This window comes from Mustela erminea, chromosome 3, assembly GCF_009829155.1.
Source record: "Mustela erminea isolate mMusErm1 chromosome 3, mMusErm1.Pri, whole genome shotgun sequence".
Taxonomy (NCBI): domain Eukaryota; kingdom Metazoa; phylum Chordata; class Mammalia; order Carnivora; family Mustelidae; genus Mustela; species Mustela erminea.
The window spans coordinates 149,148,447-149,176,375 of record NC_045616.1 but is presented as its reverse complement, the minus strand read 5'-3'; the positions used below and the strand labels follow the sequence as shown (position 1 = coordinate 149,176,375).

Below are 27,929 nucleotides of genomic sequence, written 5' to 3'. Positions count from 1 at the left end.
CTGGGCTGTCGGTTGAGATTGCCTTTTGCTCTTAATGAAGTGTCACCATCGAGGGAGCTGAGTTCCTGGGGCAAGGTCACTCTGCCTGTTTCAATGACCTGTCAGTGGGCCGTAAATAGTAAGGAAATTTAATTATTCTTTTGCCTGTTTTCCACATCAAAACTACTAAACTCTGACTTCTACCTCAGTTTTTTAAATCAATAAGTTTGAAAAAAAAACCTTATATTTTCCACATAAAGGAAGAAATGCAACACAGATGATGAAATCACAACTATGACAGTCTCCTGTGTGTTGGTGTGGGAGTGTCTGTGCGTGGTGTGCTTCTCTTGGAATGACTGGTGTAGTTGAGTGTGGGTGGTTATCACTGAACAGGGAGCATCTACGAATAAACTTTCTAGTTAATACAGTTGTTGAACATAACCTTTGTTCGCAAATGTTCTAATCTTGCATCTGTACGACATCATCTTTACAACCTCGAGGTACCTGCTGTAGAAAATCCATGGGACCTGAGATGTGTATTGACACTCTGCACCATTTTTATTTTCCATTGGGCAGAGCAGGGGGAACTAGTAAATCATGACTCTTAATAATTGTCTCCTGCTCCTCTGCGCTCAGGAGCCCTCCTTCTCCCTAGCATCAATAAAGGTGAAATGATTAGAACTGTGAAATGTTAAAATAACGGTTAGCTCATGAGTACCATCTCTCAGAGTTCCACAGGGGTTCCTTTCCAGTTCATATTTCAAGGGGCCATTTTAGAAATTACTGTCAGTGTATAATATCAACATGCCACCGCACTGTGATGAATGGTCTGGCTTACTAAGAAACTGTACAGCATTATGAAACAATATTGGTGAATTTTCTTTCACAAGAAAAGAACCATATTTTGTTTTTGTAATTGACACTGAAATACATGATGCTGGTGCCAAAGTTTGCCGATAGCAAGTTGCTCCATATGTTGGTTAATATTTCTGATATTTGAAGGCAAGTGATTTCTTTTAGATCCTAAAATGTACTTATTTCTAAACAATTAATGTACTTCTTGAAGTCAAATAAAATTCTTACATTTTATTGCCAGTCATAATTGTTCTGGAATAAATTATGCCAAGCACACTGTTCTTTCCATATTTGTTCTAAGGGATCACTTCTGGAGATCCTTTTTTTCTTTTTCTTTAAGTCTGGTTTTTTTTTTTTTTTTAGGAAAACACTTGGCTCACTCTTTTTCATATTTGGGAATTTGTAGAAAAAATTAAATTTTTGCTTCTTAAAAGGATTTTGTGAATGTCCATCTTATAAACTTAAAACTGATGCCATATTACAAGTAATAACCTGACCTGAAATTCCCTTAAATTTTGGTATTGTCCCCAGTGTTCCCTAAAAGGATTCAGTTTAGACTTGAAAGTTACCTTCTATTATCTCCTTTCCTATAATCATCTTGGTCATTGTTAAAGGATAGCTCTGAGCTTTAAGGACTTTCAGAAAATTAAGAAAAAGTTAAACTTTTCTTCATTTGGTAAAAGACTGAAGCAATGCAGAAAAAGATCTGGCTATTGTTAAGTATTACTGTTGAAAAAGAACAGTAGGTTTGTGAAACCCATTGTTTGCTTTGTACCTCTTGGTGTCCTGATCTCAATTCCAATATATTCCAAGGTATCTTAGTATGGTCTGTTCCAGAAAAAATAGTAGGCACTCCAAGGTCTGAGAGATATAATATAGAGAATGGCAAAACTAATTCACAGTCATTGATATAATGAATGATGGGAGAGTAACAAAATACTGGAATGGACTGTTTTATAAATGATTTCTAAGCTCTTACAACATGTTATAATGGTTAAATTTGTTAACTTATAATGGTTAAACATTGTATTGGTCCACTCTAAGGATTCACACAAAATTAACCCAATCTTTAAAGAGGAAGATGAAGGCTATATAGTATAGGGATTTTGGTAGCCATTTAAAAATATCTTTATTTTACTTTGTGGAGAAAATATTTGTAGGCTGATAGTAAAGTTGGGATAAGCGCATGTATTTTGAGTGTATATCTCTAGAAATTTACTGACTTTTTAATTAGATAAAACTATTTTATAGTCTTGTGGTAAAAGAAAAGTGGTGAAGGTTATTTTTTAAAAAGTACCAAAAAGGTAGAATAGTTAGAAAAGATTTTTGTCATCAAACATTAAACCAACTCACTAAACAATTTTAACAAAAATAGTATAACATTTTAGTGATAACAGAAAATAGTTTAGAGAAACAGAATGAAGTTTCCAAAATTAGATTCTAGTATGTATAGAAATTTAATATATGACAAGATGGTATGTCATCTCTATGGGATATATAATTTTGCTGAAAAAATAGGCCATGAATCTAGACAAATACATTTATAGTTTTGCTTCATAGTATAGAGAGATCAATATAAATTGCATGAAAGATAAAATATTTAAAAAGAATCAAGAATATAGAATGTTAGTGGGATAAATGCATACGCAAAGGAAGATAAATAATCCAGAAGTAAAAAATATATAAAACACTGATACAAAGTTTTATACTTCTAAATTTAAACCTATTCCATTCTACAACTTCAAAACAAAGCAAATGGCAAGTATTTAACAGAGATAAAGTTTTGATAGTTATATTGTCCAAACACCTGCTACTAATTAAGAAAAAGATACAGTGTGATTAAAAAAAAAATGGCAAAGGATTTGAATTCATGAAAGGGGATATCCAAAGAGAATCCCAAAGCTGGCAGTAGATTGAAGGAAGGATAATCTTAGAGGTTGTCAAAAAAATTGAATAAAAATAACAATGAAATGGATTTCCTTATTAAGAAAAACAAATAATAAAACCCAGTGCTTGCAGGAATATAAGAAATGTGGCATTCTCACACACTGCTGTTATGAATGTGCATTGGTAAAGTACTTTTTAAAAGCAATCTGAGAGTAGTAAATAAAATTAAAATATACATCCATCAGTCAAAAATCCCACTTTATATGAGAAATCTATAGAGATGAAAGCATCACTATATAAAGTAATACAGTGATTATTTTGACATCTTTTATAGTAGAAATCTGGGAACTTCTGGAATATTGATTAACAGGCAAAGGTTAAGTAAAAAATGGTACATTTTAATGGAGAACATCATGCTGCTATTAAAAATAAGTCACATATATGTAAATATACATTTGAAAATATATTAAAATACATGTACAAATTCTGTGTACAAGGTGTATATTTACACACAGCAGGCATTTTTGTAGTATTTTATTAAGTGAGAAATAAGATGAGAGAAAATAATATAGACTGATACTATATTTACTCTGAAATTCATATATATACATATGAGAGAGGAAACAAGAGAGAAGTCTTGACACTATTTACCAAAACTGTAATGGCTTGAGTGGCATAGGAAGAAAAAAATAGACCATAATACAATAGATTTCACATCATTATGATGTTTAAATGTTAAATGTGCAATAATTTTATGAAAACATTGTAAATATATAAAAATAAATGTGTGCATGGTAAAGACTAAAAACTGACATTGGCAAATAAAATGGTTGTCTGTGAGGAACTGGATTTCTTGCATAGTCCCTGGAAAACGTGCCCAAACTTTGTCAACACCTTGATTTCCGCTCGGTGATGCTCCATACCTGTGACAGAATGAATTTCTGTCCTTTTAAACCAGGAGGTGTATGTTAACTGGTTACAGTAGCCACAAAAACCAAATTTAGGCAATAATTGGAAATAGCTTTGATTCAGAGATACAAGCCTGAAGGAATGGGTCCCATGGAAGACAGCTAACACAGTATTAGTTAATTAAAATAATAGCGAGTTTAACCACTGGACTTTATCAGGATACAAACAGGACAAACCCCATTTTGTGGCAATAAGAAGATATTTTCTTGATAATCAAACCTTGGGAAAGATGGTGACATTTACAGACGTGGGTTCAATTTGAAGTAATATCCATGCCTGTTACTAAAGTTTAGGTGCAGGGAAAATGTTTTGGGAAAAAAGATGTATCGAAGGCTTATGAGATATAGAAGTCATTGGTCTAGACTGGAATTTAGTAATGATTCTGCTTCCCAGGGTGATAATTGTCATAGCAAAGGCTCCTTCATAAACACATATGTGATGAGTACTGACACCACAGACGCGTGTTTTAAGATCCAAGACTAAGCCCAGACAATGCCGACTACTCATGAGTTTGAGGTTATCAATTTCTATCCAAACTGAAGGCTCCTGACTAGAACTTGGAAAGGGTGGTGAGACTATGAGATAGAATTTGTCATTTGGACAAAAATCTATTAATGCAGTCAGGATATTTGGGAATTTCTCAGCCTATATGTCATCTTGAATTATCTTGAGCTGAATTCTGTATCTACTGCTATCAACATGTACCTCATACCTTGAAGTTTGATACTCCAAGGTCTACAATTATATCATTGTTCTGATAGTGATTTTTGTTCTTAAAATACAATTATTTCCATCTTCCATGTGCATGGTCAAATTGTACTTCACTATGGGCGCCTGGGTGTCTCAGTGGATTAAGCCGCTGCCTTCAGCTCAGGTCATGATCTCAGGGTCCTGGGATCAAGGCCTGCATCGGGCTCTCTGCTCAGTGGGGGGCCTGCTTCCCTTTCTTTCTCTCTGCTTGCCTCTCTACCTACTTGTGATCTCCATCTGTCAAGTGAATAAATAAAATATTTTAAAAAAATGTACTTTAGTTCATTTTTGAAGTTTGGTGTGATCACATGATTTGCCCTGAAAAATGAAAGGTCAGCAGAAATGCTAATTTATTTCCCAGATGGAACCTTGAGAGGCCACTGTTGAATTGCCATTAATTTAATTCTCCTGCGTAGGAAATCATGGATGCATGGAGTGGCAGGCACCTGAGGCTTGATCCTTCACAAAGAAAGGTGGAGTAATGCTCCCTTCCACTCTACTCCATTCCCTTGATGCCCCAATCTAATATTGATGGAAGTGTGTGAGCAAGAAAAAATGGCTATTTTTTAATCCAGTGAGATGCAGAGTTTATTTATTATGGTAAAATACCTAATGTATGTTGAATAATTCAAGCTTAAGCATTTTTTGGTTTTATGTTATAACTATAGATTAATGTAATTTTTATTTATAATTATATAATTTATTTTTGCACTCGGAAAATATCATATCTTATATACATATTTGTTTGATCCAATCACAATCTTTTTAACAGAATCATCGTTTTTATTGAAAAACAGACATGGGATATGATTATATCTTCAACATATTTTTTAAATTAATTAATTAATTTATTTGACAGACAGAGATCACAAGTAGGCAGAGAGGCCAGCAGAGAGAAAGGAAGGAAAGCAGGCTCCCTGCTGATCAGAGAACCCGATGCAGGGCTCAATCCCAGGACCCTGAGATCATGACCTGAGCTGAAGGCAGAGGCTTCTACACGCTCAGCCACCCAGGTGCCCTCTCTTCAACATATTTTTTACAGAGGCCCCAAAAATAAAGAAGAAACTTTGGAAATGCTTTGTGAAATCAGTAGCATCACGCTTTTTTAAATGACTCATATCTATTCATTTCTTTTAATGAAAACAAAATACTAACTTCGCTCCAAGTAGATTGCTTTTAGTTGGAGATAAAGGTTTTGTAAAATTGCTTTTTATAGTATATGTCATATGATGCAAAAAGAATATCAAAGTATAAAAATCTCATTCCCAAATCTTTTTCTCTCCTTCTCTGTCTTTCTGTTTCTCTCTTCATACACACAACACACACACACACACACACACACACACACACACTCACACGCACATATAAACAGACATATGTACTCATACATACGTTGATGTGGATCGGATCCTAAATTTCCTCACAAAAAAAGGGGAGCTGTAAGATGAGGACCATCTCCATCTTGTTCACAATTTGAAGCAATGTGTTGTCTAGGGCCTAGAATAGGAAGTAAGGAAAGATAGCAGGAAGAGAGAGAGAGGGAGAGGGGAAGGGAAAGATGGTGGGAGGCAGGAGGAACTAGTTTGGATTCAGTAAATCAGAATTCAGACAAAAGCTGGGTGAGAGGAAGATAGTTTGAGAAATGCACAAGATTCCATTTGACACACAGGTGCATATAGTCTTTTTTTCAAAGAATTTTACTAATTTCTTTAAGGTTATTCAACTGTAGTTAGATCCAAATTACAAAGCCTCTTAAATGACTTTAAAGGCTCAGGCCTAGTGTTTCTGGGAACCTGCTAGAGAGGAATAAATTGGATTTTACAAACAATTTAATCCTTCTTTATTCAGTCACATTCACAAAAGTTTAGAAAGAAGTGAAATTAGAGAAAGGTCACCCTTTCTACTTTCAGCCTCACGTAAATTTAAATAATGACTGCAAAGATTAAAAATTAAAATCCTGCACAATTCCTGGATTCTATAATGTTTGACCTCCAACTTTTTTTTTATTTATTTTACAGATTAACCTGTCAATATCTTCTGCTTCTAGCTATAGTAGCATAAACAATATAAATAATATACATTGGATAATAAAATGCTAATATAATGTACACTGAATAATTACTTGAAGAAATATATATATGATGTTAAACATCAAACAATTTAATAATACCAAATATATTTTTTGCTTTAGTGCTAAAGATATTAAAAATAAATTTTTCTTTAATTCTTTTAGAGTTTTTATTCATTTATTTGAAAGAGAGAGACTGAGAGTGAGACATAAAACCCAAGAGGGGGGAATCCCCGAGGGAGAAGCAGACTCCCAGCTGAGCAGGGACCCTGATGTGGGGCTCAGTTCCATGGCTCTGGGATCATGACCTAAACTGAAGGCAGCTGCCCAACCAACTGACCTACCCAGGCACCATTTTTCTTTTAAGAAAATATGACAGCATAAAAACTAAAAATAAGCAATATGGAATAAAGGCTTACTATACTTTATATACTAAACTGCTAGATGAGAACTACCGAGTAAAAACAAACGCCATGGCTATAAAAATAGATAAATATGAAAGAATATTGGCTTTTATAACAGTGAATGGTTATTTCAAAACAAAATGAAAAATGTTCTTTTTTGAAATATCAAACTACAAAATTGTATTTAATTGTAGAAGGAATTTCTGATTCTCAGAATTGAAGCTCACTTCAAATTTGGACATATTTAATATATGACATAGATTATGTACTCAAAATTATTTCAAATTATGCCTCAATCCAAATGAAATTACATGCATTTAAAATCTATTCTTAAAAAACAAAATAGTCAGGTGTAAATCTAAATATAATATGCTAGCCTTTATGAAAAAAAATTATATCCATCACAGAATAAGTGTATGTGGTGAATTTACTAAATTTTACCAAAGACAGCCTGCTATTTATACATTTTTTAACACGTTTTTCATTTAAAATCATATATTGGAATTATTTCAAAAACCTTACACAAAGGGCTTCCTTATTCTTTTTAGAAGTTCATAGTAGTTTGTTTCTTGTATATGCTGCAAAATGTCAGTGTTGCAATTCTTCTTTGTTTTAATTTACGTTTTGTGGTTTGCATTCACCTGACATTGTATGTCATTTCAGGTGCACTGACCTGACACCTGATATGAAAATTGCTATTCCTCCTTTTCTAAATCTCCTTTTCCAATATAATTTTGTCTGTACTTAATAGATCATTGCTCATTCTTTTATTTTATTATTTTCTGAATTAATTTGTTTTAGGTACATTCCTTACACAAGACACAAATTTCAGTTTAGTCATGTTATTCAGTCTGAACAGAATTTTTTTTTTTTAATATTCTATTTATTTAAGAGAAAAGAAGGGAGAGAAAGAGAAGAGAGGAGGGGGAAGGAAGAGGAACAGAGGGAGAGGGACAAACAGATTCTATGCAGATCACAAACAGATTCTATGCAGATCACAGAGCCTTCTGCAGGGCTGGATCTCACAACCCGGAAATCTTGACCGGAGCCAAAATCAAGAGTTGATTAATGAACAAAACGAGCCAAGCAGATACCCCCTGAACAGGAATTTAATGGATGTTTTAAACACATTTAAATTTATTGATTATTACAATATGTTTGTTCTTAACTCACTTAAGCTTTTATGCTGTTTTCTTTTTTATACATTTTTAAACTTTTAGTTTGCGACATGTTCTCTAGTGGTTAACTTTATAATTTATCTTTATAAATCACTTTGATTCATTAGTATTAAGCTCTCTGTATTAGTACTCTAATATGAACAAAGAACAAACATTTCCTCTAACTATGGTATATACATCATTTTTGCCTTTACAATACTTCATATTTTCATAATTCTATTACTTGGTCTTCAGCAAGAAAATATTTTTGATCAATCAATCAATGAACGTTAATTTTATTTTTCTTATATTTGTGTTGATTACATAATTTATATGGAGCCAAGGTATACAGCAAATATTCTATTCTGTCAATTCAAGGATATATTTGTTTTAGTCTAATTTTTGCTTCTTTTAAGTGCTCTCAATTTATCTTCCTCCCACTCTACTTTTGTATTCAGTACATCCACCAAGGGATACCTCATGAAAACAAAAAAAGAAAACTCTTTTGAAAAAACTTATCTAATTAAATCCAATAACACATGAAATGATAATACATCATGCCTGAATACAGTTTATTATGAGAATATAAAGTTGATATAATATCTTAAAATTAATCAATGCAATTCACCATTTTAAACAACTTTTCCAAAACCCATATGGTTACTTAACTGCAGATGCAGAAAGTCGTTTGAAAAATATTCAACATTCGTGCTTCACTGAAAAAAAAAAAAACCAAAAGAAGAATAGAAAGAAACTTCCTCAGCCTGATAAAAAAACATCTAAAACAATCTACAGATAATATCACATAATGGTGAAAGAGGGAAGGCTTCCCATCCCCGCCCATGCTCTGGGATCAGAAAGGAAGTTCTTTCTTGCATTGCTAATTAGATTACATTAGCTTCCAGTCAGTACAATAAGGCATGAAAAAGAAGTAAAAGGCAACCATAATGGAAATAAAGTAGCAAAACTGTTTTTACTAACAGATAACATAAACGTTGTAGGAAATCTAATTGTATTTACAAGAAAAAAAAAGTTACTATAAGTAATAAGTAAATGTAGCAAGGTTGTTGGGTAAAATATCAAAGTGCAAAAATCAGCTATACTATAAATAGCAGTAAAATTTGAGACAACATAACTTACAATAGCAACAACAGTTTTAAGTATTTGGGAGAAATTCTGGTAAAATATGGGGAAAATTTGTATTTTGAAATTATACATTATTGGCAAAGAAATCAGTGACCAAAAAAAAAAAAAAAAGAAAGAAAAGTGAGAGATATATTGAGATTCAATATTGTTAAGATGTCAACTGTCCCCTAATTAATCTCTAGATTCAACTCAATGCCATATAAAATCAAATACTTTTTTTTTTTTCAAAATCAAATACTTTTAACTATTCTGGTGGGAGACTAAACTGACAACCAATTTTTAAATCCATATGGGTTATAAAGGAGCTATAATAGTCAAGACAACTTAGAAAAAAAATACAAAATAGGAGGAACAACATTTTCTGACTTTTTTAAAAAGGTTTTATGTATTTATTTGAAATACAGACTGAGATCATGAGCAAGGGGTGAGGGGTAGCAGACTCCCCTCTGAGCGGAGAACCTGATGTGGGACTTGATCCCTGGACACTGGATCATGACCTGAGCCAAAGGCAGATGTTTGACAGACTGAGCCACCCAAGTGCCCATAATATTCTCTGACTTATTAAAATTCTAGACTTGCTGTGAAGTGTGTAAACCTGGTGATTCACAGACCTGTACCCCTGGGGATAAAAATATATGTTTATAAATGGGAAAATTCTCTTTTCAAAAAAAAATAAATAAATAAAATAAAATTCTAGACTTATTTTTAAAATGTGGTATTGGTACAAATATAAATAGAATAAGGAAACAGAATGGAGAACCCCAAAATAAGTCCCCACATATATATATACACATCAGATTTTTGATAAATGTTTAAAGGCAATTCTGTGGAGAGAAGATGATTAACATCTTTCAACAAATGGTGATGGAATAAAGACCTATACATGTGCCATACTGAAAGCCTGGATCCAGAGATTATGCCATATAAATGTTAGCTTAAAATTGGCTGTGGATCTAAATGTAAAGCTAAGATTATATTCATGTATGTACATATATATGAAGATTATATTTATAGGAAAGATTATATATAACATATGGGAAATATTAGTATATATATATTTCCATATGTATCTTACTATATGTGTGTGTGTGTATATATTTATATGGAAATCTTTGTAGGACCTTATCAATATTAAAAAAAGAAACTGTAATATCTTGAAAAAGAACAGTGGTTGCCTGATTAAAGGAGGGTGAGGGATATGCTTGCTTTTTTGTGATGATAGTTTCATTGGTGATACCATGTCAAGTTATTATATTATAAATTTAAATATATGTAATTTATTATATGCCACTTATATCTAAATAATGGTATTTTTTTTAAGGATTTTATTCATTTATTTGCCAGAGATCACAAGCAGGCAGAGAGAGGGGGGAAGCAGGCTCCCTGCTGAGCAGAAAGCCCGATGTGGGACTTGATTCCAGGACCCTGAGATCATGACCTGAGCCGAAGGCAGAGGCTTTAATCCACTGAGCAACCCAGGCACCCCAATAATGATATTTTTTAAAAGTGAACATTAAAGACCTTCTCAGATGAAATAATATTTGGAAGACTAAGAGAATCCATTAGCAGGAGATTGCTCTAAACCACAAATATATTATCCAGTAGTTCTTCAGGAAGAAGGAATAGGATAACAAATGGAAATTTGAACTATGCTAAAGTTAATAGTGCTGAAAATTGTTTTAAAAAAAGAAGGTAAGCATAAAATATATACTTGCTTATTTTTAATCTATGAGAAAAATCATCTAAATTAAAAGAATGTATTATGGACATATCACATAAGCAGAAAAATAAAAATAAAATTGCAAATACTGAAAGAAGAAAACAGGCATTTGCTATTATAAACTCTTTAACCTAAATAAAATGTGTTACATTATTTGAACTCTGACTCTGACAAATAAGGGTGGTCATAATCCACAAAAACAGAAACATTGAGAAGAAATACTGTAGAAGAAAAAAATCAAGTATAATATGAAATCACAAAAACCGAGGAGAAAGAATAGTAAAAAAAAAAATGTCAATCAATTATATTTTAACTATATTTTTCAATTTTGATACAACAGAAGAGAGCCAGAATGATGCAATTCAAGGAAATGAGGGGGTGAGTAATAAGGAAGAAGAGAAGATGGTATAATTGAGCAGAAATTGATTAGCCTAAATCCAATATAGGACTACTTCCACAAAAAGAAGTAGGCAAGTCTGGATGTTGCTAAAAATGTGGAGGTTCTTGTTTTTGTTTTGTTTTTCCTTTTAATTTTTGGGTTTTTTGGTTTGTTTGTTGTTTGTGTTTGTTGTTGTTGGTTTTTGGAGGCATGGTGATGAGAAGATAACTGTTATTGGTAATGAGACAGATGGAAGAAAAAGAACAGGTCTGCCTTCAAAGGAAAATTAAAGTTTTCAAGAGTTGATAATGCAAGGATTTGACACATTAGTAAGAGTAACTAAGGAAGAGTGGAAGAAGCAGGGATACAGAGGGGAAGGTCATTAGAGACCAAGGAAGATTAAATAAAACATCTCATATGAGATGAATAAATGTATGAATTCAAATTATTATTCAAATATTAGTAATATGTAAGTATTTTACTTCTACTCAATTTATCTCATTAGCCATAACCATCCACAAGCAATCGTATAAGTAGATTTTAAGGCAGGAAATAATGTAATTTTCAATTTTAAACTCAATTTTCCATTCTGAACATTTTGCTTAATTTGTTATTTTGGCATAGCCCAATTTATAGATAAATTAATAATTTAAAAATGTATTATTCACTAGGAAAAAACAAACAAGCTAATTCCACAGAACTGAAGCAATGGACACCCCTTTATGGCAACCGTCACTTACTTATTATAGTGTTCTCTTAAAAACTGTAAGGAAGAATTAAGGGAAGATACCAAACTCTCAGCTATACTAATTACTATCTTTGTTAGAAATAAATTATTTAAGCACATTTTATTTTTCTAACATAAAATATATCTACTTGGCAAAGCTACTGTAAAAAAAAACGTAGGATAACTCATGTAGAACTCTTGGCAATGAGTAATCCTAAATACAAGTTAATCTTCTCATTCTTTTATATAAATAATTTAAGCTAAATTGTTTCTTTCCTTTTTTTTTTTTTCAGAAAGCCTGTCTAGTTCTAATATTTTATTATTGAAAATAATCACATAGAGGAGAGAGAGAAAGGGAGAATATTAGAATATTAGAAGATAAATATTTCCCTCAGCAATGTTCCCCCAAGTATAATATAATACTCTAATACAATGTAATCAAAGAAATGAAATTAGCACCTTGAAATTTTGGTAGTGTTATTTTGTATATAGAAGCTTCAGGAATAAAATCAGTAAGTGAAAATGGTGTTACAGATTTTTTCTTTTCTAAATAAAATAAATCAAAACTATCTCTCTGTATCCAAGAATTTCATTTAAGAAGTATATATAATGAACGATTTCAAAATATTTATTTATTGCTTAAATACCACATTCTAATACCTACTTTATTGAATTGATTAGAGCAATTTAAATCATCTACTGCTCACTAGGCCAGTGCGTTTTCTTCATGTTTATCCTGGGATTCCTGCCTCAGCTTTGGTCTTGCTAGCAGTATCATACGTAGGTATCATACTAAGAGTCCTGGCACAGAATGTGATGAGAAGCAGTGCTACCAACACTTAGAGAGATCCAGCATTCCAAAAATCAGCAGAATATCCACGAACACTATGTACCTTGCATTTGGCAGTACAGAATGTAAGAACTATGTCTACCAAAATTAATATAATGGTGTATCATTTTGGATACCCATTTAAACCAAATTTTCTCTGTAACAAATTGCTCCTAGATGTTCCTGGCTTACTAAAAGAAAAAAAAAACATTTGAAAGTGACTTTTCTTTACCATTTTATAATTTTCCTTATTCTAATGTTATGCAATGTAGTCATTTACTTACATAGACTTTAAGGTATCCAATAGACAAAATCTAAATTTAAGTATTGACTTTACCATTTAAAAACTGCACAACACAGATATCACCTAACCTCAGGTGTCAATTTACTTAATCATAAAATGAAAATATGTAATTCTAAATGTTATCATAATTAGTAAATATGACAGTGCTAAATAAAGCTTTGCAAATTATGAGAGTATTTACAGATATTGTTAATAAAAATATTAAACATGCAACAATATTCTATTTACTAAGGTGAATGTATAATAAATAAGATATGTCAGTTTCTAAAGCAAAATATTGGAATTTAGTCCAATCATAGTTGAACAATTAATAACAGGTAATAAATCTAGTCAGAGACTTGGAATACAAACTATATAAGTTAGCATATACTGAACATAGGCTACAAAGAAGTACAAGGTATGAAGAGACAAATTTGTTGGAACTGAAGTGAGAATTAGAACAAAACTAAAAATGCAAAGAGCTGACCTCCTCTGATAAATGTTAAATTTCCTAGTTTTTCTGAAAAGGAGAGTGAACTTACTAATAAAAATGGGACTAAGTGCATTTCAGTTGTGTGAAAATAGAAAATAAGTAGAAATAGATACTCAAGGGGTGCCTGGGTGGCTCAGTGGGTTAAGCTACTGCCTTTGGCTTGGGTCATGATCTCAGGGTCCTGAGATCGAGCCCCACGTCGGGCTCTCTGCTCAGCAGGGAGCCTTCTTCCCTTCCTCTCTCTATGCCTGCCTCTCTGCCTACTTGTGATCTTTTTCTCTGTCTAATAAATAAATAAGATCTTTTAAAAAAAAAAAAAACTCAAGAAAATAGATTAATGTATTGTTTTTCTGTTTAAGCTTTATTTATTTATTTATTTGAGAGAAAGTGAGCAAGCGTGAGAGAGCACAAATGGGTGGGAAAGGCAGAGGGAGAGGGAGAAGCAGACATTTTGCTGTGCTGGGAGCCTGATGAAGGAATTGATCCCAGGACCTTGGGATCATGACCTGGGCCAAAGGCAATTGCTTAACCAACTGAGCCACCCAGGGGCCCTAATATATTCTTTTTTAAAAAATATTTATTCATTTATTTGACAATGAGAGAGATCACAAGTAGGCAGAGAGTCAGGCAGAGAGAGGGGAAAGCTCTCTGCTGAGCTGAGCATAGAGACCGATGTGGGGCTTAATCCCAGGACGCTGAGATCATGACCTGAGCCAAAGGCAGAGGCTTAATCCACTAAGCCACCCAAGCACCCCGATTCTTAATATTAAAAATAAATATTTATTTGTCAAATGCGAATTTTGGTGTTCTGTTGACTAGTATCAGACAATGACAACACAGAGTATCCATTATCCAACACAGAGTATACATTAGCACTGCAATGTAATAAGGTCATGTTCTCCTTGAGAAAGAACTCATGAACAGCCATTCATCTGTTGCTAATAAAACATAAATTCCACAGAGAGCTGTGTATTCCTGTATGCAGACCCTGAATAATTTAGGTAGGAATCCAGAAATTAAAAGATCAGTAGAAGCCTTTGGTAAGAAGACACTCAGATGGCTACCAGTAATCCCTACGTCCTGATGCTCAGGTTTTCATCTTGGTTTCTCTCTCTTTTTCTCTTTCAGATCCTCTTTCTCTCTTCCTGGTGGAAGCCAGTTGTCGTGTTGTAGGATCGTTAGCTGCCATGTCATGGAATCGCTCTGTGCAGATGTCCAGGTAACAAGAAACTAAAACCAGCCAACAGTTTTGAAAATGAGTTTAAAAGTGGACAATTTCCCTCCGGTGGAGCTTTTAGATGTGTCCACAGCCCCTGCCAACACTATGACTCTAAAACTGTAACAGACTTTGAGCCAGAGGGGACCAATGACACCTGGATTCCTCACCCTCAGAAACTGTGGGATAATAAGTGTTTGCTTTCTTAAACTGTTAAAAGGTGAGATTTTTTTTTTTTTTTTTGTACAGCAGTAAATAAGTAATACAACCATCAATTGAAACAAGTATATTTTTGATTTATCAATCCAGTGTCATAAAAGAGAAAGTCTTCTGATTTAGCTTCTTGCTGTTTTTCTCAGTATATACATCCTAGCTCTCTGTAAAATAGCAAGTTCTATCTATGAAAATTTGGACAAAGTAGCACTGATCTGATAGGAACAGGAGCTGTGCATACAGAAAATCAGTGATGCAGAAAGGAGGATACTAGGCTCTGTAAGAGAGGCCGAAGAGCTTATGCTCTCAGAGGATTACGGCAGACATCACTCTCTGAGAACATACCTTGCTATTCAAGCATTACGTACCTCTTTGCTTAGCCTTACACATCCCGGCTTTTAAAAACATCTTTAGTCCTAAATCATATTACTCACCAAAACATAAAACTCATTGTTAAAATACTTTATCCTCCATATACTTAATTTTCTCTTGATAACTTAAAAAAAAAGGCAGACTGAAATTTGACTATTTAAATGTAATATTAGTGTCATATAAGAATATCAATCCAAATGCAAAAAGTGAATTAATTTAGTAACTTTATTTTGAACCATACTACTGATCGTAATATCCTTCTCTTCCCATTTGCAATTATCTTCAGCTTTGTTTTGAAAAATATTGTTTTATATTTTTCCTGTTGAGTTGAAAAAAAAATAAAAAAGGAATTTTTTAAAATCTACATATCAACTGCCACAGAACTACAGAATATCAGTGTTGAAAAGGCTATTTTTGGCAAGGAAGATCACAAGATGTTGGCAGGCAGTAATTTAGAGTATATTAAATATCTCTGCTGATGGTAACTTCTCAGTAAGCAATCCGATCCATTGTTTTAATGTTTGGATTTCTCACCATTAGAATAAAAAATATTTTTAAGTTTTAATTGGAAACTGCTTCTCTATAACTTCCCCATTTTACTCAGGAGGGTAGTTCACACTAAGTCTAGTCTCTTTTCTTTACTCTGGGCTTCAGCTAGGTAACACTGGTTTTGCATTCTTTTTCTTCAAGAAAAATTGGAATCTTGGGAACTGAGGGCATGCTGTTTTCCAGAGTTGGCAACCCCTGCAGATTTATCAAAGATTATATATATTATTAAATTATCACATTATGCTTTTAATAGTGATGTGTAAATTTTAATGCGATAAGCTATGTTTCTTAGTATATTGTTGGCTCATATTATTACTGTCAAGTAAATGTCCCATGTCTGTTTTACATAAATCACTTCTGAGGTAACTTTTTTGGTGTTCTTGAACATGGTGGTTTGTTAAAAACAAAACAAAACAAAAACAACAACAACAAAAACCACATACACCTAATAAATAACATTGCTATAGATTCACATCAAAATTGAATTATCTGAGATTATGTTAATCTGTATTCAGTTTACACCCATGATACAGCTCTCAAAACTTTCCCCCCTTAATACTGTCATTCAAATTATGGTTTTAATCCTTGGGTGATCTACTTGTCATGGGACATTTCATAGTCTTTTAGTCTAAAATGAATCCCCTTTTCTAATAATTTAAGTCTACAACCCATTCAAGTTTGAATTTGCAAGCAACACTTAATTTACTTTTCAGTTAAAACCCTTGCCATCACAGGAGGTCAAGCTTAGAATCATATCTGCTATGAATCACGGCTGTACTCTGCAAGCATATCAGAGATTCTTTCCAAAGAGAGTAACTCTCTTTCGATCTCTTTGTTCATATGGAAAAAAAAAAAATAGGAGTCAAGCGGAATAAAAATAAATAGAATCACTAGATAGTGGTCTTGAAAGTGAAATTATGAACTTCTAACAGCATATTAAAGAAAGGAAGCCAGTTTGAGGATAAGTGGGATTACTACATAAAGAGGGTTTAAATGAAGTTCTTTTACATTAAAGGAAGATTGCAAAGAGACTAAATAGATTTCTCTCAATTGCCTTGCCTGGGGAAAATGTCAGGGAAATTCTTGCACTTGGTAATTCCTTGAAATGGGCAATTAGCAGTATGATATTGACGTGACAGGCTTTTGTCAGTGATTTATATTTTAACATGGATTAATCATTTATGTACTAAGTATGTCCAAAACACTCTTATTAAACCATCAAGTCTTTTTTGAAAATGTGTAACTCGTATTATCTGGTACTTACTACTTGTTATCAGATTTTACAAGTAGAAGACATTCCTTTAGATTGTTTTTATTCCATCTCTGTGAGATGAAATGTCATAGATGATGCGAGCTTGTTCTAAGATGAGAAGGTAGTGCAAGGGAAATGGTGAATGTCATTTCATTTAGAAATAACAAATAAATGACATTGTTTGTGATGAATCATGCGGTTATTTCTTGACTCTCCAGTCATTTAATTCATATCCAAGATTGTTATACTTACTAGTAAACAGAAATAAATGTCAAAATCTTAGTTCCCAAATATTCCTTATAGAATTTGCATTAATCTTTATGCTTTCTAGGCAAATTACATATAAGATTTTTAGTAAGAATGATCAGAGTGTTATTTATGGGCACAGATGTGTACTGAATACTTTCATTGAGGGACAATTCTTAAGGGATCTCTTGTATTTCTGAAAATATTGTGAAGCAGCCTTGATAGTCCGTGTTCCAGACTATTTATTTCAAGGATATTTGTCTAGCAAATAACATTGGAACATGGATATGATATCTCTTTCTGGAAAAGAGGGCATATTTTTGTTTCTGATGAGGATAATACAAAATAAATGCCTATCTCCCAGGAAATATGGGGCAGGTTTGCATATAGCCCACCTCTAAATTGGGGTTTTCCTGAACATGGAGTTCCTCAGCCGTGACCCAACCCTATTGTGTGGAGAGCATTCGGCTGAAGTCCTCTACATTGCCCCAAGTAAATCGAGAGGAGGGCAAGGGGTGCTGAAGGGAACATGCTGCTGCTGCTGCTTTCTGTGAGTAGTAACGGTCTTTGTCTCTGACCCAGGTGCCTTGTGTTTTTCACTAACACTTTGAAACTGGGAAGCTGACAAGTCAGCTTACAAATTGGATAAAACCTCAAACCCTTCACAGTTTTTGGCAATTCCTTCTTGTAAAGATCTGTGCTGTGTTTATGTCTCAGTCTATACTTTGTGGAACCACATTATATAACAGGAGGATTGTATTTTGCCATGATACCAAGAATTCAGTATTCATCACCAAAGTATGGTATTTACTAAGACCTTAAGCTTTTTATCTTTCTGAAACACATCATTTTGTTATATTAAAACTTCATAATGCTTTACAGCTGGACAAAAGTTTTACATAAAATATCTAATTTAATCTTTCCTTAAAAATTGAGGAATATTGTCAAATGCAATTTTTTGATAAGAAAGCAATGAGACTAAAAAATATAGAAACAATAGAGGAACAACAGTCAACAAATGGTATCATCTGACATTGTGTGCCTTCCCGTTGCTATATATCACCTTGCTTTTTATTGTATAACTATATTTTTCTATATTGTATATATAAAAAATCGCCTAATATATGCCATTATAAAGTGGTTCATGAAACTCTACACAAACTACATGATATTTTGAAATTATTTAGCCCATTGTCAGAGGCATACATGCTATTTCTGGAAACATCTGGTATTCATGAGAGTACAAGGTATTATTAAAAAATAAACAATTTTCTTTAAACAACAAATAAATGAATAATGTAATATCATTTAGTGTATTTTGAAATGAATGTAATGAAAACACTATATCTAAAACTAGTCTGATGTAAATAAAACAGTAGATGGAAATAATTTATTCTTAAATGTGAAATTAAAAAATAAGAATATAGGCTCAGGTCATGGTCCCAGGCTCCTGGGATCCAGCCCCCCATCGGGCTCCCTGCTCAGTGGGAAGCCTGCTTCTCCCTCTCCCCCTCCCCCTGCTTGTCTTCACTCCCTTGCTGTCTCTCTCTCTCTCTGTCAAATAAATAAATAAAATCTTTTTTTTAAAAGAAAATATTGAATATAAAAAGTCCTGAAGTTAAAAAGAAATGCAGCAAATTAACCTTAAAACATAGAGAATGTGATGTTATTAGAAAAGAATTAAAGAAAATAGAAGAAAATAAAATGTGGAGCTAAAAGGAAAAGGAGGAGGAGGCAGAGGAAGGGGAAGGAGAAACCAAATTTGACTTTTTGACAGGACTAGTAGTATTTTTAAGATCTCAAGACACATTAAAAAATTAAATGTACAACTGAGATAGATAATTTGGGTAATATGAAATAGACAGGACTATAGATAGAATATATATTAAGTAGAAAAACCTATTGAAAATAGATACAATGTAAGGGCACCTGGGTGGCTCAGTGGCTTAAAGCCTCTGCCTTTGGCTCAGGTCATGATCTCAGGGTCCTGGAATTGAGCCCTGCATCGGGCTCTCTGCTCAACAGGGAGCCTGCTTCCCCCTCTCTGCCTACTAGTGATCTTTGTCTGTCAAATAAATAAAAATCTTAAAAAAAAAAAAAAAGAAAATAGATACAAGGTAATTTCCAGTAATGTATACATGTATAAAACCTTCTCAATGAACACATTAAAACTGAATTTCCTTATCAATACTAACCAAACTGAATCAGCAGTTTAGTAATCACTGGAAGATCCATCTACTCAGTTAATTTTATGAAATGATCAAGAAAAATATAGTTCCAATCCTATAAAATTATTCTAGTGTACATAAAAAAGGAAAAGGCTGCCAGCTCACTTGATGATTTTAGTATGATCTTTATCTCATATTGTCTAAATTGTTAATAATTAGTAATCAACCTCCAAGGTAAGAGAAATAGGGGGAGGTCAGAATCAAAGGGAGGCTGTAAATCGTGGCTATCCCCTTTGATCACAAATGCTAAACTCGACTCCATACCCCATTGGACACTTCACCTGACACATGGCCTGAAGAACATCAGAATAATGTCAGGAATGTACTCAATTCATTTCGGAATGTGTCTACTGGAAAGATTTGCTCCTCATCCTTCTGGGTGAGAGATGACTATACAAGTGGTTGGACTTACAAAATGTTGTCACAAATGGAATGTTTTAATTTCTTTTATTTCCGGTCTTAATTGGAGAAGCACAGTGGAAATGCTAGGGACAAAACTGTAGTGAATTTAGGTTTTGGTCCTTAAACATATATTCTAAGTAAAGTTCTTTCTGTCAGAGCCAAAATTAAGGCCCAGCAACAATAGGGCTTAGAGCTGGTTGTGGGGTTTTATAACATTAGATTTCCCCTGAGACTGAATACTGTACTTCCACTAGTCTAATGGAACTCGAAAAATGAATTACCCTTTCTTATCCAACTATGAATCATGTATGTGTTTCTTCCTAAATTTCCTACATTCGCTAACAATTCCTGATACTCCATTTTGGGATATTTTCCATTTTCTGATTATTCTACACAGGCCACAGTGACTGGGCTTCTCATCTTTTTCTTTTTTAAGATTTTTAAAATTTTATTTATATGACACAGAGAGAAAGAGAGAGAGAGAGAGCACAAGCCAGGGGAACAGCGGGCAGAGGAAGGGGAAGCAGGATCCCTGCTCAGCAAGGAGCCTGGTATGGGGCTCAATCCCAGGGTCCCAGGATCATAATCTGAGCTGAAGGCAGACACTTAACCAACTAAGTCACTCAGGCACTCCAGGTTTTTCTTCTTAAGCCATAAGCTTCCTATTATTTTGTTTCTAAAATCTATGCTAAGGCTTCCTGTTTCAGTTTTCCATTCCCCTTGGATCTTTCCACTTCTCAGCTTATATATATTTGTATGTTAGGGATAGAGCTAACACAGAACTTCTTTTACTCTTTATATCTGGTAATTTTACCCATTTTAAATATGTGTTTTCTTTAAGAATTAAGATTGTTGCTTGGCCCAGGCCCACCTCTATATTAATATCACTTTTATTTTCCCATAGAATAGCTAATCTACCTTGCTTGGACCTTACTCAAGAATGAACATACTTAGATTAGTAACTCCAATTCTCTTGGGCTTAGGCTGTTTACTAAAGAGACAGACCTGAAGACACCGAGCCTTGTATATATTCTCTAATACTCACACACACACAAAATATGTATTAAAGCATTACTTGTCTCTCTTATCCATAAGAAAAGTGAGGCTCCAAGAAATGAAATAATATGAACATTTTAAATTACTTGTGAGTAGAGTCAATATTTGATTTCATATCCACTTGATTTTAAATCATATGCTCACTTATAACAATTATCACTAATATTTTGTTTTTCTTTTCATCTATAAACCATATACTATTACATACATCTTTTATTTTTCTATATAAAGATGGGATAGTCAGTTATTTTTAGACATGTTTATTATTTTAAAATATGTTTGGGTATTTTTCAGAGTATTTTCATATGAAAAATATCTAGTTATAGACTATTCTACACAGAGAGAAAATCTTTTCAAATTATACAAAAACTATTCTGTATGATGATTTTCATTGTCAGTAAACTACTTCTTGTTCTGAACTGTTTTTAATCATTAGGAGCTTTTACTCAGAATCAAATCAAATACATTTTTTTTAAAGATTTTATTTATTTATTTGACAGAGAGAAATTACAAGTACACTGAGAGGCAGGCAGAGAGAGAGAGAGAAGGAAGCAGGCTCCCTGCTGAGCAGAGAGCCCGATGCGGGACTCGATCCCAGGACCCTGAGATCATGACCTGAGCCGAAGGCAGCGGCTTAACCCACTGAGCCACCCAGGCGCCCCCTCAAATACATTTTTAATATCATCATTTCTGTAATATTTTAATTGAGAAATAGATGAGATTTAAGCAAGTCTACTCCACCTAAGACTACTCTAATTTTTTATTATGACCTAAGAATCACACTAAAAATAATGTAGTATTACTTTCAGTATCTATTGGTCTACTTTGATCTTATCTCCAGGAACAGGAATGAAGTTGTACAAATTCAGCATAGTTTCCTTATAGAAATTTCTATAAAGGAAATTATCAATCAATGTTATCAGGAATAGTCTTAAGAAATCAGAAAATTAGACCATAAAAATAGAAACAAGGGATAGACTTCAAGATCCTTTTCTAATATATATAATGCTGAATCAAATTCATTACAGATCTGCCTTAAGCTATGATAGGGTTATCCTGATAAAACCATCATAAATTGACAATGTCCTAAATGGAAAATGCATTTAGCAAACCTACCAAACATCATAGCTTAACCTAGTCAAGCTTGAAAATGCTCAGAATGCTTACATCAGCCTGAAGTTGGGCAATATTTTGTGATAAGTGTTGACTAATGTCATTTATTTCATAATGTACTGAAAGAGGAAAACAGAATGGTTTTATGGGATAGGTAGAGATGGTTGTAAGTGTACCAGTTGTTTTCTCTTCTGATCAGATGGCTGACTGGGAGCAGCACTGGCTGCCACTGCTCAGCATCATGAGAGAGGATTGGGTCACATATCACTAGTCTGGGAAAAGATCCAATTTCAGAAAGTGAAGCACAGTTTCTGCTAAAGAAGTATCACTTTTGCACTCCTGCAAAGTTGAAAAATCATTATGTCCAACCATTATAAGTTGAGGACCATCTCTTATTGCCCCCATGTTATTACAACAGTGCCACTGTAGAAACTAAATGTGTGGAGGGTTTTTCTGTTTTCTGCTTAACAATTGTGCCAAAGTCAGATGCATTCAAACTTCTCTTTTGCAATGACATAACAGCAGTTGATTTTACATGAACCTCTTGATGAAATTGTTAGACTCTGTATAGATCCAATCATTTCTATAACTACTGGAGAAACAGAGGGATAAAAATGTCGATCTAATGTCATCTTCTAAATGATTAGACAAAGATACTTGCAGAAATTTTCCAGGTTTACCTTCCGTTGCAGTTTTCATTTCTCAATATTCCTTCTTACATCGAGGTTTAATGATGGATATTTAGAAACACAAGTTTGGAAACAGCATTCTGATATTCTCTTTAATATAGGAATCTAGAGTCTCAATTTAGTATTTTACCTTATGGGGCTGACCCATAATTCTTTGCTGAGGAAATCTTTTGTATTTGCTGGTAAGTATTCCCTTGGTCTACTTCTGTGATACGACTGGATAACAGTCTGCTCAGGGAGAAGTAATGGTTAGACTCATCAACTCTCATTAGAGGATTCAATCATTCATGCAACAAATATCTATTGAGTGTCGACCATATGCCAAACATACCATGCAGGTCTCTTGTATTATATCGGTAAATGAAAGGACAACAATAATTGCCCTTGTGAAGCGTATCAGTAGTGTTGTAGAAAGTGAAAACAAAACACTATTATCTTGCAGCATGCAACATTCATCTCTAGATATTTCTCAAAGCTGATAACCTCAAAAATACAACAACACAATATTTATCAAAAATGTGGTAGAGAGAAATGGTTATATCAGTTTTCTAGGGCTGCTGTAACAAACTACTACAAACTGGGTGACCTAAACAGAGCTGTGTTTTCTCATAGTTTTGAAGGCTAAAAGTACACGATTGACGTGTTAGCAAGATTGGTTTCTTGGCTTGTAGAAACATCACTCATCTGTCTTTATCATCACATCGTGTTCTCTCTTTGTCTCCACAGATTGTCTTCCTTCTATGTGTATCTGTCTCCATGCCCAGATTTCTCTTTTTTAGGATACCAGTCATATTGTTTTAGGGCCCACACCAATGATATCATTTTAATTTGACTGTATTTGCAATGACCCTATTTCAAAATAAGTTCACATTCTGAGATACTGAAGTCAAGACTTCAGCATATGAATTTTCAGAAACACATTCAACTCATGGAAGTGTTTATAGAAGAATATCTAAATGAGGATCGAGTCAAGCCACAGGCTTGTGCACTTAAAACACAGTCTATGCCAAATTGTCGTCCTCCACCTCTCCCATTCCAGCCATAAAAACAACTTTTCCTAGAATGTGTTTTGACTTTATGGCATTATTCTACATGGAGGGAATTTTAGACATAAACATACAAATCCTTGTCATATTTACCACAAGGAGTTTCTGGGTTAGTTACTAATTATACAGTGGTGTCTACTAATACAGCTGTGAGGATCTACCTAGGACATTCATTAGAGGTCTCAGTGTTAAGGATATTTATAAACTTAAGATAAATAATTGATAGGCCATAGACTTTTTTTTAATTAAGGAAAATTTAATTCACATGACCAATGGTGATTCTGTCTTTTATTTTGGCTTTTGAAAACTACAGTTATATAATTGATTTGACTCTGAGCTAATTTATAGCAATATATTGACTACTTACTAAAATTTCTGTCTTTATTCTATTTTTGTCTCCTTTCATTGATCCCTATTTGTTCAACTATTTTTTTGGGGGGGGGTCATAATTTAGTGTATGAAGTGTGCATTTTGCTCTTTTTGGGAAAAAAAACAGGGTGTGTAAATAATATATTATTCTAAATAAAATCAAAATTATACCTACATCTTATAACTAACATATCATGTTTTCATTCAGTAAACATATGAGAAGGAACTTATTTTCTGTTTGTAAATTAGGTGCATCTTCAAAATTTTATAACCCTTTTTATTCCAGTTTTCTTCTTTTCTATTTTCTTTTCTATTTTCTATTTATTTCTTTTCTATTTTCATTTCTATTTTTCTTTTCTTTTTTTTCTTTTCTATTTTTTTCTTTTATATTTTAAGGTTTTTTTTCTTTTCTATTTCTATTTTTTCCTTTCTATTTTCTATTTATTTCTATTTTATTTTCTTTTCTATTTCTGGTTTTGCTCATGGTTAAAGTGTTCAACTTCCATTCCAAGTTTTTAACGGTTTTGTTTACTATTGTTTTCATTTAATCCAAATGAGTTTTTATTCAGGACTATGACAAAACAATATATATGTGCCCATCTCAATGGACAATATCAAAGAAGTATTGGAAAGTATGTCCTGCACATTCAAGGAGTCATTTGTCCAATAGCTTCTACATCATTTGTATTATTTGGGATCAGTGAGATGAATGGGTCTACTATTCAGTTTTTTAGGCATCTATCTGTGTAAATCAGAAGTGTTTAAATACATCATGACGGATTATTCCTCAAAACTAACAACTACCAAGAAGGACAAGTAGAGAAGAGTAAACTTCTATTTTTGTTCTGCATATCATTTTAAATTATATCATACCAAACTGAAATTATATTACAATCACATCAATGCATTATTAGATAAGGTCATAACCTAAACGATAAATTCTAAGAGTTAACAAATTCCCTAAAGGTCTCTTTGGTTTAAATTAACTTTCTATTTATTTTTTTTAATTAACTTTTGAAAATGTGAAAGTAACATTCACCTACACATTCATTGTAAAAATGAGAATACAGTTGTGTCTAGAACAAAAAATGGGGCTCCTTATTATTTTCTCTCTTTTATTTCTGCAAACAGTTTAGGATATATCAATATAGAACTTTTTATTTTTTGCATTTTTATGTATATGCCTTGGAATTTAACTTTATATGAATATCTATATGTGTGAATGTCTATCTACATATATATGTATTTTTTTTCAAAATACTAATAGTGCAAAACTACTAATTGCCTTCCTAGTAGCAATGCGATATCTTGTGATTATTCCTTTTCAAAATACTTATATACAGCTATTACTTTCTTTTCATCTATTGCATAGTTTCATTATATTTTTTATACAGCATCTATCTTGTTTTTGTTTTTTAGGTTTTTGTTTTTTCTTTTGTTTTAAGATTTTATTCATTTATTTGACAGACAGAGATCACAAGTAGGCAGAGAGGCAGGCAGAGAGGGAGAGGGGGAAGCAGGCTCACTACTGAGCAGAGAGCCTGATGTGGGGCTCAATCCCAGGACCCTGAGATCATGACCTGAGCTGAAGGCAGACACTTAACCAACTGAGCCACCCAGGCACCCCAGTTTTTTAGGTTTTTGATTGTTACTTAATCAAAAGCAAAACCTATTCATGGTTATCATTGATCTATTCCCCTTAACCCAATTCTACTCAATAATTTTTATATGTTTACTATTTAATATACTTTCCTTATTATTACTATTCTTTTACCCTATTTTATTCTTGATCCAGCAAGTAATTCTAAAATGTCTATACTTCCTCCATTTCTAGTACATGGTAGATTTTTTTTTTAATCAAAATGCTAAAGTAAATACTAATCATGGCTGTCAAGAAAATACTTTTTTTTTTTCTTTTAGTCCTTTCATGTACTTCTTTTTTTTTTTTTAATTTTTTATTTTTTATAAACATATGTTTTTATCCCCAGGGGTACAGGTCTGTGAATCACCAGGTTTACACACTTCACAGCACTCACCAAAGCACATACCCTCCCCAATGTCCATAATCCCACCCATTAAATTCTAAATCTCCAAGTCACAATCTCTCATGTGTTAGAATAACTAGTGATTTTATTTGTAAGCTAAAATCATGTTTTTAATTTGTCTTCTTTTTCATAACTCTTAGATGGCAGCTGAAATTATTATATAATTTCTTTAGGTTTAACTGTAAATAGTATAGTTTTTATTCACTTTTTTTGCCTTATTTTTCCTTTCTCTTTTAAGATCTTTTTTGATTTATTGTTATACTGACTAGACTTTTATTTCCCAATAAGTCAGTTTTTTAATTCTCCCATATTTGAAGTATCTTTCTTTGTCCTTCTTATTAAGACATATTAAAATACCACAGATAACATCTTTATGGGAGAGCTTTTTTTGCTGAATGAGCAAAATGAGGGGATATATCATACACGAGAAAAAGCTTATCTGGGTAAGATAATAGAAATAAAATAAGTGTATTCAAGAAAATTGGAAAGGTCAATAAAACCTTACCCAGAAAAATTACAATGAACAACACAAAAACACAACAACATAAAGAGAAGTAAGAGGAGGAAAGACAGGCAGAACAACTGCATTTTCTATATCCCCCAGCCCTACCCCTAACCTGGGCTCCACCTGGAATTGGTTAGAGAAGCCCAGAACTCAGCAGGAGTTTTCAGGTAGCACTATGTGTATGTCCTCTACTCTCGATGACCCATCATAGGAATACCCTCAAATATTTACACTAATTGCAACTGATCTGTCACTCCATTTTCCTGATGAGAAAACTAAAATTCAGAATTATTTAAAAACTAGCCCTGTGTCATGCAGGTGAGTAGAATACCAGGTATTCAAAGTAGCATTCACTCTTTGGAAAGGCATCATTTAATATAAACATTGACCTCTACAATGTCAGATCACATGGTTTCAAACAGTTATTAACTTTCCATTCTTTCTGCAGAGCAAAGACAACAGTTGGTGGAAAATCTTTTATGTTACCCAGTGAGATCAGTAGCTTTCTGAATAGTTGGAAGTGTGGGAAAATACTACAACTAAAGGAAAGTAGCGATATGTGGTATAACATCAAATGAAATGTAAAAGCTGCTTGAAAAACTCATTGCAAAATATGAGAGGTCTGTGGATCTCTGCCTCCAGCTGGAAGAGTCACTTGAGGAAAAATGTGACAAAGAAAAACTATGTTTTCTGCTCCTTTTCTGCTCAAAAAGTTCAAAACTGAAGCAAAGCCATTCTTAGGAGAGGATTCAATCAGGAAACATGTCAAAGGTGCTTGGATGTAATCCTCTATTCCCACCATTCTTTCTTCAGGAAAAGTCTTTTATGGATTATACAGATTTGAGGCAAGGAGGCTGGGGAACATATCAAAAGACTTCACATGTCAATACACTTGCTATTAAAACTCCAGATCTTACCAGCTACACATACAAATTTAAGAGATTGCAATAAAATATTAAATCAAGACTGAATAAATAATCAT

The 27,929-nt window shown here is 33.1% G+C and overlaps 1 long non-coding RNA gene across 2 annotated transcripts; it reads left to right on the top strand.

Moving 5' to 3' along the window:
- On the top strand, positions 1-27,929 carry LOC116585667. Of its 2 annotated transcripts, none has more exons than XR_004283756.1 (3): positions 1-111; positions 14,775-15,082; positions 27,396-27,929. It is a non-coding gene; the product is annotated as an uncharacterized LOC116585667 (long non-coding RNA). The 2 variants fall into 2 exon arrangements; XR_004283757.1 differs by having other exon boundaries at positions 1-118.